The sequence below is a fragment of the Tursiops truncatus genome, chromosome 1, assembly GCF_011762595.2.
Source record: "Tursiops truncatus isolate mTurTru1 chromosome 1, mTurTru1.mat.Y, whole genome shotgun sequence".
In the NCBI taxonomy this organism is placed as follows: domain Eukaryota; kingdom Metazoa; phylum Chordata; class Mammalia; order Artiodactyla; family Delphinidae; genus Tursiops; species Tursiops truncatus.
In genome coordinates, this window is record NC_047034.1 from 77774400 (window position 1) to 77790463 (window position 16064).

Here is a 16064-nt window from a genome sequence, read left to right on the forward strand (position 1 = left end):
GCTCCTCTTCAGGAGGAGGTGGCGGAGCGCGGGGGACGCGGCTGCGAGGCGTGGGCGGCGGCAGGAGGGTCGCGGGTCCGGGGAACCTCCTTCTCGTGACCCAGACGGTCGGGTCCGAGAGCAGGACTGAGGAGGACGCGAGGGCGGGAAAGCGCGTCCACGCAGCGCGCCTCTGAGGCGCGAGTTCGCTTTCGGGAGGAGACCGAGTAAAAGACGGCTGGGCGCTGCCTAAAGAGAAAGGTCCCACCGAGATTTGAACTCGGATCGCTGGATTCAGAGTCCAGAGTGCTCACCATTACACCATGGAACCCGCTGCCAGGCATCCTGCTGCTCCCGCCACTGAACCTGGCTGCGCACAGCCCCGAGAGCCCAGGAGCTGCCTCCCGCCGGGCGCTCTCGTCACTCCGCCCCGAGCCCGCTTCCTCCGCGACGCCAGGAGACGCCTGACTCGCCTGCCCTCGGCCGTCTCTTCAGGTTAGTTTGTCGTGGAATGAGATGAACTCCATTCGGGGTGAGCTACAGGGAAGGGCTTTTAGGGCTCCCCCAAATCCACCTGCTCTGCCGGCATTTCTAGAGTTTTCTGCCCTGAGGTAAAATTCCCGCGAGGAAAAAAAAAAGGTTCCTTTCCTCTTCTTTCCAAGTGTCCTATTCCCGCTGCCCTGGGAGCTCTGAAGACCCTCAGAACAGCCCCTGGGACTTCGTGGGATGTCCCCTCCCTGGGACCCCAGGTCCAAGGGTAGAATCGCTGGGTGCTGGGGTCTTTGCCGGGGGATCCGGCCGCACACGTCGCACTGCAAGCGCCCAGGGCGGCTCATGGCCTGCCCGGTTATGTGACACAAGGTCCTCTGCTGAAGGCGCGGTGAGGCCAAACAAAAGGAAATGCTGGAGGAAGGTATATTGCAGGGCCACGCACGGAGAAAGGGGACTCCTGCTCAAAAGACAAACTCCCTGATAGGTTGTGAGGCAGGAGATAGATGGGCTCCAGGCTACACGTTTAAAAGTGCCCTCCTGTTCACACTTCCTGGGGTGAGAAGAAGATGGGCTCCAGGCCCGACATTCACCACCAGTCCCCTGTTTACATTTACTGAAGCAAGAGACAAACGGGCTCCAGGAATACATATTTATGACCTGACTCCTGTCTATATTTCGAGATCTGTACCTGAATATAAAAGCTAGCAACAGGGCTTCCCTGGTGGCGCAGTGGTTGAGAGTCCTGCCGATGCAGGGGACGCGGGTTCGTGCCCCGGTCCGGGAAGATCCCACATGCCGCGGAGCGGCTGGGCCCGTGAGCCATGGCCGCTGAGCCTGCACGTCCGGAGCCTGTGCTCCGCAGCGGGAGAGGCCACAACAGTGAGAGGCCCGCGTACCACAAAAAAAAAAAAACAAACAAAAAATCCCAGCAACAGAAATAGGGTAAATAACCAGACACTGGATACTTTTATGGCAGGGACAGAGTGGGACTAAACCCTATTAAAAGATCAAGTGGTCATCCATTTCCCATCCTTGGGGCAAGGGAAACATTGCACCTTGGGGGGTCAAAAAGGAGGGGGCACCACCCCATAATATGTGATGCTAAAGCCAGGTAATGCTAAGGCCTCTGGGCTGTAATCCGTCTTGGAAAAAAAGTTGCTCACGTGTGTTGGGGAGCGTCCTAGGGCAGGTCAGGTGTGGAAAAAGAAACCAGATAATTGGCCAAAGGTAAACAAAGACCTGGAAGAACTGCAGTATATAAATGACTTAACGGCCTCTTTACTGGGCTCCTCCTCATTAGGGAGGACGTCCACGCCCACACCCTTCCTCTCTGGGTGGGCATCTCTGCCTTGCTTCTATCTTCACTAAACAGTTTCTCTGTGTGCTCTCCCACTTGTTGTGCTATGTCTCTAATAATAAACTTTGTACCTGTTTCTACAGTTTTACCTCCATGAGAAATTCATTTTTCACTGGGGGCAAGAGCCAGGGGGCGTGGTGGCTAAGATTCCTAGTTTTCATCCAGGCTACCCAGGTGCAATTCCTGGGCAGGGAATTAAGATCTTGCTTCACACCCCCCACTCACTGCTGCCTCTCAGAGATCAGTTTCAGGGAAGAGTTTTTATAGGCAAAATTTGGGGTGCGGGGGTGGCTGCAGAGTGTGTGACCTTCCTCTGACTTGGTGGTGGTGAGGTGACAGGGTGGTGTTCTAGGAATCTCAGCCTCTGGTTCCAACCAATCTGGGGTCCAGGTCCTTGCACCCACTGTGAATTTACCATCCTCCCGACCCGGGTGGGTCCCTAGTTCCTGTAGAAGACCTCAAGAGACCTGTATCAGATAGTTATGTATATTCCTTGAGGAGGAAACTGCACCCTGCCCCGTGGCTGCATTATTGTTTCTTGACAGCCTTTCCTTTGTTTCTGCATTTCCTCAGTCCTCTCATTAGTAACTATTTGAATCTGCGCTTGGGAACTCCGTGAGGAGGCTGAAACCTTTTTCCTACAAACAAGAAATGGGGGACATGGAAAGGCTTTTGTACATGGGAGAGACCCACAGGGTCCTGCTCAATTTCAGTGCCCCGTTTTCTTTGATACTTCTCAGTCTTGAGAGGAACAAAGGTGTCAGACAAGAAAAGGAATAATATTTTTGATAGGTTAAAAATAAACTCCCCAGAGGAACTTGTTGTTAAGGGGATGTGGTTTCAAGGTGTGGTTAGGTGTAATCCTATTATAGGATTTGGGCTTTAGTTGGGTGATTTGTGGGAAGATGGGAGGAAGCAGGGTTTGCTCCATATTGAATACTGTTAGCATGGGCAATTCTATGATTGGAATAAGAAAGTAACAGTCATTTCCTTATGAAAAGAGGAAGATGTTTAAAATTTTGTAGGTTGCACAGTGACCTTGTTTTTCTCTGTGACTGGACAAAATTCTGAGGTAGCCTGTCTGAAGTTGATATTCTGTATCTGACATTGTTTATTTCCAACATGAGAAAAAATCAGTCAGGCTGTGAAATCCCTATAACAGAGAACAAGAAAAGAGAGCACTCTGGTCTTTTAAGCTGTAGGTGCAAACCTGACTGGGTATCAGAGTGACTTTAACAAAGTTTCTGGAATTTTCTGTAGCTCAATTTCTCACTTAAAAATGGGACAAATAGGAGTTCTTCCTACGTGGGTTGTCCTAGGTTTTAAATGAGAAGTGCAGGTACAGCATTAAGCCCAGTGCCTAGCACATAGTAAATACTCAATACATGTTAGCTTTTATCAGTCCATCACTCTCAGCATTTTTATCATCTGCCTTATTCTTTTAAATAACTGCAGACCCTTTCAGGGTATGAATGGATTATTATAAATAAATGTTCTCCAGTTGATGGACATGAAATTAACTCCAGTGTTTATTTATACACATAATACTGCAGGGGACATCTACGTGTCTATATCTAATCCAGTAATATCTTGGTATACTCCGGGGATTGGTTCCAGGACCCCCGTTCATACTGCAGATGCTCAAGTTCGTTATATAAAGTGGTGTAGTGTTTGCATGTAACCTATGCACATCTTCCTGTATACTTTAAATCATCTCTAAATTACTTAAGTTAAACACCTAATACTATGTAAATTCTAGGCAAATGTAACAGGGAAGAGCCAATTTTGACTCCATGTTGGATCTGTTTCTTTGACTTTAGCCTTTGCTTTTCGTTGCTTTTGTTATTATAATCATACATAATGGCCTGACTCAGGAAACTCTACCCAGCTGTGAATGGCTGCAAGAAAGAAGAAATTAACACATCCCCTCCCTGAGGCTGGCCATTCCAGATGTTTTGCAAGACTGATGGTCTTTTTACTTCCTCACAGCTTCTCCCTCTCTGATTCTATAAAAGAAATGGGCATCCAGACCCCGATAAGATAGTTATTTTGAGACACTAGTCTGCCATTTTCTCATTCGGCGGGCTTTCCAAATAAAGTCATATTCCTTGCCTCAACACCTTGTCTCTGATTTATTGGCCTGTCATGAGGCGAGCAGAGCGAGCTTGGACTTGGTAAAGCAAATATGCCAAACAAATGTAAGTTTTGCTTTTGGAACTTTCTGGAAAATTTTTTCTGAATATTTTAATCCATGGTTTGTTGAATTTTTGGATGACCAACCCATGGATACTGAGGGCCAACTATTTGCCATCACTGCTTGTGTATTTCTCTAATAGCTATTCCTGTAAAGGCAATTGCTCAGTTTAGAAATATACTTGTACATACATATCTAATTTTGCTAATGCCTTCCCTATTTCCTTGAAAAGATGCTTTACCAATTCATATTTCCAATCATTTATGAGAATACTCTTTTTCTTCATACTCTTGCCACACGGAATAGCTTCTGTGCCTACCATTTATTTATTTTACTGCGGTACGCGGGCCTCTCACTGCTGTGGCCTCTGCCGCTGCGGAGCACAGGCTCCAGACGCGCAGACCTAGCGGGCATGGCCCACGGGCCCAGCCGCTCCGCAGCACGCGGTATCCTCCCGGACCGGGGCACGAACCCGTGCCCCCTGCATCGGCAGGCAGACTCCCAACCACTGCGCCACCAGGGAAGCCCCCTACCATTTATTTTTGCCAACAATCAACCCCTTATTGAGAGACTTCTTCAAGTGAGTTTACACTCATTGACTTAAGTGACATCCTGGAAAAGCTTAAATCCTATGATTTTTCTCTGTTCTATTTTACAACTACTCTGTTTTCTCAGGTAATCTGAGCCAAGTGCAGTGTAAATATATCACTGTTGCTTGGTGGCTGCTGTTGCCTGCTGGGTTTGATACTGAGCAGGGCCCTGTGGGGCTCCTGGGCACAAAGCCTTTCTGTGTCCCCCATTTCTTTGATTACAGGAAATAGCCTTCATTCAGGCTCCATGACCTTCCAACGGGCAGATTCAAGCAGTTGCTAATTAGGGAAGGGAGGGTATGTGAGAACAGGGAGAAACAGTCAAGAGAAACAATAGTGAAGCCTTGGGGCAAGGTCCTGGTTTTCTATCCAACAGATACACACAAAGATATAATTGAGCTGTTTTGCACATACTTGAAACCCTCTCCACGTGGAAGAAGTTAAGGATTAACGATGGTATGCTGCCCACAAGCACATAGACCCCACACCAGTTGCAACCTGAAGGTTGATGATGCTGACTCCTACTTATCTCACCACCAACCCATCAGAAGAATGTCCCCAAGCTGATCACGCCCTTTTTGAACAATTACTATAAAACTTCTCACCATCCTCTCCGGAGGTGGGGTTGGGGTGGGTGGGGCACAGTTTTTGAGGCGCTAGCCTGCTGTGTTCCCTCTGCCTGGCAAAGAAATAAAGCTACTGTTTCTCTTTCCTCCGAAATTCTCTCTCCATATTTCTATTCAGCACCGGGGTACAGAAGCCGAGATTTCACACATTCTCCTTGGAAGGAAGTCACTCTATGCAGCCTACACTTAAGGAATGGAGAGTTATGCTCCAACTCCTGAAGGGCAGAATATTTATGTAAGTTGTTTGAAATTCTTCCGTATGGGAGTTTTCTCTATTCTACCCCTCTTATTATTCTATCACTTATTTATATCAGTATGGACTCAAGGGTATTTTTTATACTTTATATTATAGTAATAACCAATAAATAAATAACCAATACTAGGTTATTTATATTGTTGTTCAAATTGTTCCAGCTTTGGCCTTTGGAACCACTTTCAGTTGGTTCCTGTGTCCCTGTGACATACCCTCATCAGTTTGCTTTTTGAGCACTTCCTTACTTTCTGGCACTACAAGAAAGCATTTTTTTTTCTTCTATAATATAATTGGGAAAATGATATAACCTCTCAATATAATTACAGAAGCAAGATGTTGTAAATTGATGAATATTAATACACATTCATCCGTAACTAGGGCTTTGTATCTTGAATTGTTTAGAGTTCACTTTCCTATTCACATCCTACTATTACCTTGGTTTAGAATTTAACCAATGATTTTTTTTTTGGTAACCTTTCATATTATAAGTAAAATGAGAGCATCAGTGAACTTAGAATTACATGCCTTTTATTTAAAGAGGAAACTGGGGTACTTATTAGTGATAACTAGGAATTATATTATCAAAAGACTGTTAATTCAAAAAACTTCCATGCCTAAAGAGCCAAATTTTATATGTTAAAAGAAGGAAATGAAAAAGAAGCGGCTTTCAATTTACTTTTGAACCAGAATAGTCTGCAGATTAAAAGATACTAGGTCCATTTTAATAGAGGATAAATCCCCAGCATCACAAGGATTATGGAAGAAAAAGACCTTCTAATACTCAAAAAGCATTTCCACAGGTGTAATTAGGCAAAATAGCAGGGAATTGTACAAATAGTTATATGATTAAGAGGAAGTTGTCATTCTCACATTTCTGGTTCTTGTATTTATTGTACCTTGGGAAAGATAAAAATTTCTAATGTTGTTCTTTCAGATGTTCAAATTTATTCTTTGGTTAAGCAATAGGCAGCAATCCCAAACTGTATTACACCGTAGCTTATTTATGAACACACTTGGCCGGTACATCCAGTAGCTTTCTTCATGAAATTCAATGTGCCCAACAACTAACACTTAGTTTACTTCTTGGAAAGACAAGAACAGAGCAAAAGTTCTATGAGTGAGAAAACAGAATCAACAGCAGCACTTGGACGTCAACTGGAGTCCTTGGTTTTCATTTTATTTGCTTTGTTTTTCATAACTACAATGTCTGACATAAGAAGAACTGTTATAAGCAGAATACCCCCTATATTTGGTTATCATCAATCCTAATTTATTACGTAACTGACATCTTCGAATTAGTTTCCCTGAATGTTATGTGGTTCGCTGTCCACATACCTGAAGCAGAGAAGAGGGAAACCCTGGCCTATTAAGAATTCAGTCAATCAATCAATGCTTTCTGAGTATCTGCTTTTGGCTCAATATTGGGCTAGGAGCTGCAGAAAATAGAGAAGAAAGACACTGTCTCTATCCTTAAGGGCCTTATAATCCACTGGACTAGATAAGATAGATGCATATGAAACAGAGAAAAATGTAAGACTTTTGGTAAATCATGTGGTTTTGACTGCTAAATAAAAATGTAGAAGAGGGTAGTTAAAATAGAGCTCTGGTAAGTCCTTGAAGGATGTGGAAGAAATAGATAAGCTGAGAACAAAGAGGAAAGTATTACAAGTCAATATATATAATGTAGATTATATATTGTAGAAGTTTGGCAGTGAAAGGAAGGAGGAAAATAGGAGAGCACCTAGAAGGGGTATCAGGGTTAAATAAAAAATGTCTTTCTCCTCCTTGCAGAAGGGAGAGTTATGCTGGTATAATCAATTGAAGAAAACCACGTCTTTGGGCGTGGGATGATTGTGCCTCTGACTTTTCCACAAAAATTTAGGAACTTCATCAACATCAACTTTGTTCAAATAAAGATCACCAAGTGAATAAGCACAAGTTCTGAAATTCAGATTGCTGAATGTGTCCACCCAAGCACTAAAATACTGGCTGATGGTACCACCTTCCCAGATTCTATAGATTACTCATACCAAAAGCCACTGTGACCTGAGTATGCTGTCACATGACAGCCAGCAAAGTGGCCTCTGCAGATTTGTAAATCTACCTACTGATTCGTAATTTAACCATCTCTACCTGTCATTAATTCATCACTGCCTTTCCTTTCTCTGGCAGCTCTAATAGCCCTTCAAGTAATCCTTGCCAAAATAATATGCCTGGTTTTCTCTCCATGTGCTTTTTCCTACTTGACTTTTCTTTTAGGCCCTAAACATAGAATTTTCTTAAGCTTTTCTCTCCTTTCCCATCCATATTCAAACCACTTGGTGGTATTTCTCTATTCTATTGTCACAAACTATTATTTCCTTTTCCTTCAAAATATACTCTAAATCCTTAAACAGACACGAGGACAATAAATACAGTACAACATTGCTGTTATTAAGAAAGAAGTGGGAAAAAATAACCACCTATCTTCCTAGGAGAACTCTTACCTTTTGGCCATATCCTCTCGAGCCTTAGCTATTTCTTTTATCATTTCATTTTGTGAGGGCAATGTCTTTATCCCTAAAGAGAAAAATCAAAATTTTAAGTGTAAAATTAAAATTACCTCAGTATGAACACTAACCCTATTAACAATTACCATGCTATGGAAAATTCAAAGGAATACAGGCTAGTTGTCTGTACCAAGGAGGTTACACCTTCACTTGATCACCTTACCCTACCACCACCAGAATATAATATTAACCTCAGTAGCTTACTCTTTTCTACTTTGTCTTTGGAAGATATTTCTCCTAATCTGCTTTCCAACCAATACCTGCCTCCTTCCTAACATAGTCTTTCAATTGGGAAATGAAATCTGGACATGAGGAAATGATAAATGGCCTTAAAAGTATATGGAAAATGAGGTACAAAGTAAAAGGGCGGGAGGAATATGGGAAACACACCTGTACTTGTACTCTTATTAACAAAGAGGCTTTATACCACAGGGAGAAGGAAGTAAAAGTAAACTCTCAGTCCTGTTGTATGCCTACAGTTCCATGGAAGATAAGCCTTACCTTCTAAATTTTTAATTTACTGAGAGTGAGGGGTAAGGTCAAGGGCAACTCATAATACCCAATCTTAACAGATAAATTTAAGCACCAATGAACAGTTCCAGTAGCAGGAATTTAACACCAAGGACATGGCTAGACAAAGGTAGAATAGTATTTAAGTTGACATAGACAACTCTCAATTTAAATGATTAGCTTTATGCTCGGATTTACAGGCACTATGCCATGTAGAAAACTTTAGCCACACCCAACTCTAAAGTGTTATTCCACAAAATTCTGGAACGTGTAATTTTAGAATGGGAATATATCTTACCTAATACAATCCTCTGTACAAGTACTCTCAAGTGGTTATCTCATTCCTCCTTAAATATCTCTGGTGATGGGGATCTCATCACCTGAGGAGATGATTTAATTGTTTGGCTGCTCTACTTGCTGGAACATTATTCTTTTCATTGACCCCAGAACCTGGCTCCATGCAACTGGCACCAGTGGACTTAGCTCTGCCTTCTGGGGCCAAGGAGTCTAGTATTAACAAATGACAGCGTTTGCACCATTTGAGAACAACTGTCATAACTTCTTTAAGTCTTCTCATTATCAGCCTTAAAGCCTTAATAGTACTAGTCCCCCATATAACAGGTTTCACATTCTCTGCCACGTGGTTACACTTCTCTGGGCACACTCTAGTAACTATCCTGGTGTGTCCCTCTTAAAACATGAGACTCAGAAATTCAACACTCAAGAAATAGCCTTCTGTGCTTTGCCATGTGTTCTTTTCATTTTAGCCTTGGGAATTACTATGTATGTTCATAAGTCAATGAGAAATCACTGAAATGCTTCATTCGAGGTTAATCACAGGTCTTAAGAGGCTCATGAAACGCATTTTGAGAGTTGATTTGCAAATTATTTCTCATAGTACAACCATAACTTTTACTTCTCTTAACTAAAAACATTATGGAGGAAGAGGTCCATTTCCTGCCTGTGAGAGGCAGCCAATTCATCAAAAAAACCCCAACCAAACAAACAAAAAATCACTATAAATTAGATAGGTAGATAGATAGGAATGTATAAAAATGTGTACGTTATCCAGTGGTGCAATTCTTTATTAATTCATTGGTACTGTTTGTTGAACTGTTTCCTCGTTCAGAGAACATGTCTTTTTTTTTTTAGAAGATACTTCCATTTATTTATTTTTAATAGATCTTTATTGGAGTATAATTGCTTCACAATACTGTGTTAGTTTCTGTTGTACACAAAAGTAATCAGCCATATGCATAAGTATGTCCCCATATCCCCTCCGTCTTGAGCCTCCCTCCCATCCTCCCTATCCCATCCCTCTAGGTGGTCACAAAGCGCGGAGCTGGTCTCCCTGTGGTATGCTGCTGCTTCCCACTAGCTATCTGTTTAACATTCGGTAGTGTATATATGTCAATGTTACTCTCACTTCGCCCCAGCTTCCCCCTCCCACCGGGTGTACTCAAGTCCATTCTCTATGTCTACATCTTTATTCCTGCCCTGAAACTAAGAGTATCCTCCTTCCTATCTTGCTCCTTCTCTTTTTTTTTTTTTTTTTGCGGTACGGGGAGCTCTCACTGCTGTGGCCTCTCCCGTTGCGGAGCACAGGCTTCGGACGCAGGCTCTGCGGCCCTGGCTCACGGGCCCAGCCGCTCCGCGGCATGTGGGATCTTCCTGGACCGGGGCACGAACCCGCGTCCCCTGCATCGGCAGGCGGACTCTCAACCACTGCGCCACCAGGGAAGCCCAGCTCCTTCTCTTATATTACCAGTTTAAATCAATGGCCATAGCACCTGAGCAGATTCTTTTCTCGCTTTCATCTCCAACCTACATTCCATCCAAATCCTTTCAAATTCACCAGTGAAATTTCATTCAAATTTGTCTCCCCATATTCATTTACCTTAGTTTAAAGCCCTCATCATGTCTTACTTGGACTTTTTTCACAGGCTCGAAACTGACCTATTTCCCATTTCACTCCCCTGTAACACATCTTCTGAATTACAGATCTGATCTGACTCCCCCTCTCCCACTTGAAAACCTTCAAATGTTCTCTATTGCCTACACTGAATGTAAACTTCTTGCATGGCACCTAAGGATTTTTCTTGGCTTTGCCTCTATAAATATCTCCAGCTTCATTTTCTTTAATTCCTGTAATACTTTGTTTTCCAGAATTCTGAACTCCTTGTAGTTTTTAGGACTTGGTTTATTCAGTCATTTTTCTCTAACTTTGCATAAATATCACAAATTCTTCTCTTCTCTGTTATGGTCAAAATGTCCTTGTCCTTTTAGTAAACTCTAACTTTCCTTTACAGTGTATTTGCACTTGTAGGGAGAATTGGGTACTTATTCCTTCCTGCTCCCATAGCCAGCTCCTCTACATTGTTATTGGACCCTTGTTTAGAATATAGTAAATACCTGCTGGATGAATGAACACATTAAATGTCTGTTTACTTGTCTGTCTTCCTTGCTTGACTCTGAGTTCCGTAAAGATAGGAATTTTCTGTTTGGTCATATTTGTATCTCCAGCACCTAGCAGAGGGTCTGGCTTATACTAAGAGGTCAGTAAATGTTAACTGAAGAATGTTGTTGAAGAACAGTGTGGAACTGAAGTTCAGAGATTTCCTAAGGGTTGCAAGACAAGGTTCAAACGGAGTGAGCCTGAATTATAACTCTGTGTAACTAAGTCTTTCAGTCGGCTCTCAGGCCTAAGACAGATTTTATTTATGTAATCCTGACTAGTCTCTGCACGTTTAATGTAAAGATAATGTTACAAGAGAAAGGAGGTGTGGCTGCCATTCTGCTCTTTCAGTCCAGTCCAGCCTTTACCATGACTGGAAATTGAGAAGGTAGTCTATAAGATGAGATCCTCAGATAAGAACTTTCTACTGTAGAGTTTAGAAAACCTTCAAAACTAAACTTGTAGTCACTGAATAGAGATGTATTAGCTACCTCCCATGTGCTAGGCACTGGTCTAGTCTTGGAAGACAAAGGCAAATAAACATGATTCTTTTATTTAAAGAGCTTTCAATATACTACAAAGAGAGGGAGGAAATAAACAGGCTTTTCCCACACAAATAACGAGTAAAGAGAAGGCATACCAGGCAGAGAGAACACCAGAAGCAAAGGCACAGGGTATAAGAGTACCTGCTGTGTTTGCTGCATAGTGGGTGAGTCATTCAGTGCATCTAGAAGATTGTAGGATGGATGGTAAAGACCTGCAAAAGGTGGGCCTGAAAAGCAGCCTGTATCCAATTTTTGGAGGAACGTGAATGCCATGCTATGACATAATGCTTCCTTGTGATCCAGAGAATTGGTATCATTTCATACGGCTTGCAAGGTTTGCAAGGGAAGAAAGTTACTAAATGAAAGTGGAACACTTGCAAGGGCTCTTGAGAGGGCTACAAATGCGACAAAAGAAAACTAGATTTCTGTCAAGGCAAGCAGGTGGGTTCAGTGTTCTATAAAAGGGTGGAATATTTTCTTGACAAGATAATAGTAATTCTAGAGAACACAGGAAGAAGGGAAATGATGCTTGGTAGGGAAAGGACAGGCCAGGGAAGAGGACAGGCTGAGTTGGGCAGGTGTAAAAGAATGGGAGAAACTAGCTGATTCTAAGTAAGGTCTTAAAATTGGCACAGTGAAGGTAGAATTCAGAGATGAGAAAGGCAGGGATTTGGTAGGCAGTCAGTAGGGCTATGGGTAGAACAAAAAACTCAGGGTTCCTATTGGAAGTTTGATAAAGTTATAGGGATTCTCTGATGATTCCTTCCTTCCAAGTGTTAGAAGAAAGCTGGAGGAATTAGCAATAAGCTTTGCTAGCAGAGGAAACTGGGCTTTTTGTGTATTTCCCCTAAGATTCCCTAATCCTGTGGCCATGAAGCAGAATCTTCCAAATACTCATTTTTCTTAATCCTCTCAATGGTTCATTTGGTCCTGGAAAAGAGTCTCAGTTGTTCTAAGTGTACTAAGATGCTGTGGCCTATTTTAATGCAACTTTTTCCTCTTATTTAATTGACCCAATTAAAAGATCCAATTTATATGACTGGAATTAAGCCAACTTAATGGTTTACTTGCATTGGATTGCTGGTCCAGTGCTCAAGGAGTACATGATCTACTGGATAGAATTAAAAGGAATTAAGAAATGAAAGAATTTTGAGGAAATTTGGTAAAGTTTTTTACCTATCAGCTCTAACACCATTGCTTATTTTTTCTCTGCTACCATGAGGATCTTTACTAGGGAAGAAGATGCTGTAATTTCAACAAGCACTTTGAATGGTTTTAATTAAACATTAGTAATGGTAGCAAATTTTATTATAACAATCATAGAATCAGAGAACTTCTTTATTAGAAGGGACCTTAAAAGTCATCTGATTTCTCCCTATTCTGAGGCTTGAATCTACTTCCTATTGGCCTGGCAAAAGTTTATTTTTAATGTTAAGCTGATATTGTGCAAACCCTCAAAGTTTCACTCCTTGTTTCTAGTTCAACCCTTTGAAGAGATACTAAGGAAATAAAACCTTCTGCTTCGGGGCATCTCTTCAGATACCTGAAGGGAACTTCCCTATCTTCCCTAAATCTTATCCTCTCCAGCCACACCTCTCCAGCTCCTTTAGTTGTACTTCAAATGGCACATTTTCAAATCCCTTTACCATTCTTGTCTCTCTCCTTTTAATGTATGCCAGTTTCACTTTTAAAATATCTTTGGGTGTGGTCTGACCAGTTCAAGGAAGGACAGTTGTAAATTCCAGGACATTATGTTTTTTTAACAATGCCAGATACAGTTAAGTATTTTGGAAGCCACATCATTCTTTTGATTCATATTGAGCCTACTATCTCAAACCCCAAAATTTTTTCTCACATTCTCCTAACCAAAACTTTCTGAAAGAGGGAATATAAAGAGAGGAAAGTGAGAATTCGAATGGCTGAATTGTCTACATTCTGGACTAGTCTTTAACCAGGTCTTAATTTTTGGCTTAAATCAAATCACAGCACTTCTATATTTGACTTTCTCTAACTATAATGAAAGAAGATTAAATTCTTTTGCTTCACAAATATATATTAGTTGTCTCAAAACTAGATGCGTGGATTTTAAACTGGAGTGCACATTGGAATCACCTGGGGATCATTTTCTCAAGTGTGGGGCTCTTATGTCTGCCCCACCCAAGACTTATTAAATAAACAGCATAAGGCAAAGCACACCCCTTTTGGGAAAACATCCTAGTAGATTCTGCTGTATGTCCATGGTTATAAATTACTACTTTATATTCCCTCAAAAATTAATTTTTGAGCACTAATTTTGTGCCAGGCACTGTTACAGTTATACATGCTGTCTCAGCTATTTATAAGCAAGAACATAAACATAATTAAACAAACCACTAAGAAATTAGGTGGTCATCTTGCATGGTCACTTACCTTTAAATACTTGAGTGACCAGTGTCCGTGGAGCTCTGAAACGGGCATCATGGCACCCAAGGGCTGGATCAAGCCTATGATTGCAAGAGTTGGCTTTTCAGGTTAGGAGGGAAGACCTTTTTATACAGGGATATCTTGTTTTTGACTACTTTGACAGAATCTTCAACAAAAGTAAAGGCAGGGCTTCCCTGGTGGCGCAGCAGTTGAGAATCGGCCTGCCAGTGCAGGGGACACGGGTTCAATCCCTGGTCTGGGAAGATCCCACATGCCACAGAGACGCTAACCCCGTGTACCACAACTACTGAGCCTGCGCTCTAGAGCCCAAGAGCCACAGGTACTGAAACCCACGCACCTAGAGCCCATGCTCCACAGCAAGAGGAGCCACCGCAATGAGAAGCCCGCGTACAGCTACAAAGAGTAGCCCCCACTCATCGCAACTAGAGAAGGCCCTTTCGCAGCAACAGAAACCCAATGCAACCAAAACAAAAAACAAACAAACGGAAAGGCAAAGCTATAGCCTGTAGCAAAGATAACAGCAGCGATGTCATCCTGCCTGAAGCCATCCTCAAATATGGCCACTGTCTCTGTGAATTCCTTCACATTTGTTTTCACCTTCACCAAGCCAGAAATTATACAATTTGGCAGATCATCATTTATGGTTGGTTGCTGACTCAGAGCTCTGTGAAAGATGCTAAAGAAGGAAAAACGAGAGAGATCATGAGAGAGAGAGATCATTACCATGTAAGTAAAATTCTACTTTGATTGAGGTGGTTAATCAATATGCCAATAGTCTCCCTTTATTCATGAAATTTGGGAAAGGTCTAATGTATACCAGCTTGATAAAGGTAAGGATCTCAGAGTAAAAGTTTGACCCTGGATGGCATTGAAAGAGAAGCTGTTGGAGAAGTGAGGGAAGGATTGTTTTATTTGAAGAGTACATGCATGGTTTCTCAAGGCCTAATAATGCTCTCAGTGATATGATAAGTCCACAGTCTAGTAGCTTCTACCCATATATCAAGAAATCTACAGAACTGGACTATCAGCATTCTGTTGAGTCTCTTTTCCGCTTCAAAGGCCCAAGAGCCAGGCTTGGACCATCAATTTCCAAAAGGTATAATAAATTGCATGTGTACAGTGACTTACAGTTATAAATTGACGTTACGTACATTAACGTATTTGAGTCTCACGCAAACCCAACGAAGGAAACAGGACAGTTGTCATTATCCAGGTTTTATAGATGAGGAAACTGAGGCCTGAAGAAGTTAAGTGGCTTGCCCAAGGTCACACAGCCTAGGATTTTAGGATTTATTTCAAAATGTTTTTTTATGAACTCTCTTGAGCTCCTCTGGGCATGGTAAACAGTATTTCCTACAAATAGCATAGGATAAGGTGCAGAATCTTGGACCTTTCTAAAAGCAGTGTGAATCCTTGGATCCTGTGTTAACAGCTCTGAGAATCCTCAGCCCATCATGTTCAGACAGAGCTGGCCTCTTCTTAGGAACAAGATATGTTTAAACAGTATTACTGGTTTGCTGTATTATTCCATATAACCTCAATATATTTTGTGATCACCAAAGTTATGGATGCTACAGTTTGCATAATTGGGTGAAATAAATGCCTGAAAGCTTGTTGGCAGACACAGTCTCAAAATATCACCCCACTGATTAATTTCAAAGGAAAATATATCTTTACAGTAAAGAAACCTAGTAGATACCACCTAATCCAAGTGATCGAATTTTACATCATTAATATGCAATAAGCTGCTATCATACAGCTCCTGATGTGATCCACCAAGAAGGCACAACCTAACATATGAGAATTCACACCAAAACTGTTTAACCTAAATATAATAGAGGAAGAACAGCTATGAAAGTCCAAATTTAGAGACTTTTGCAAAATAAATGGCTTCAATTCTCAAATAAACGAAAATCCAATGTCAAAAAAATAGAGAATTATTTCATATTGAGAGATTAAAGAGGTATGACAACTAAATGCAATGGTGTAATACCTGACAGAATCCTGGATTTAAAATTTAAAAAGCCACAGGGAATTCCGTGGCAGTCCAGTGGTTAGGACTCCACACTTTAAGCCACACGGCATGGCCG

General features: G+C 41.9%; 1 long non-coding RNA gene and 1 other non-coding gene across 2 annotated transcripts in view; one reads left to right on the plus strand and one right to left on the minus strand.

The window, feature by feature from the left end:
* Positions 1–238: 238 nt before the first annotated feature.
* On the minus strand, positions 239–310 carry TRNAQ-CUG (transfer RNA glutamine (anticodon CUG)). Its single transcript has one exon. It is a non-coding gene; the product is annotated as a tRNA-Gln (tRNA).
* Positions 311–350: 40 nt separating this feature from the next.
* Positions 351–16064, plus strand: part of LOC141279376 (uncharacterized) — a 66894-nt gene continuing 51180 nt past the window's right edge. Inside the window, exons 1-2 of the long non-coding RNA XR_012333503.1 lie at positions 351–474; positions 5357–5473. This is a non-coding gene — a long non-coding RNA (uncharacterized lncRNA). The remainder of the gene's footprint in view (positions 475–5356; positions 5474–16064) is intronic.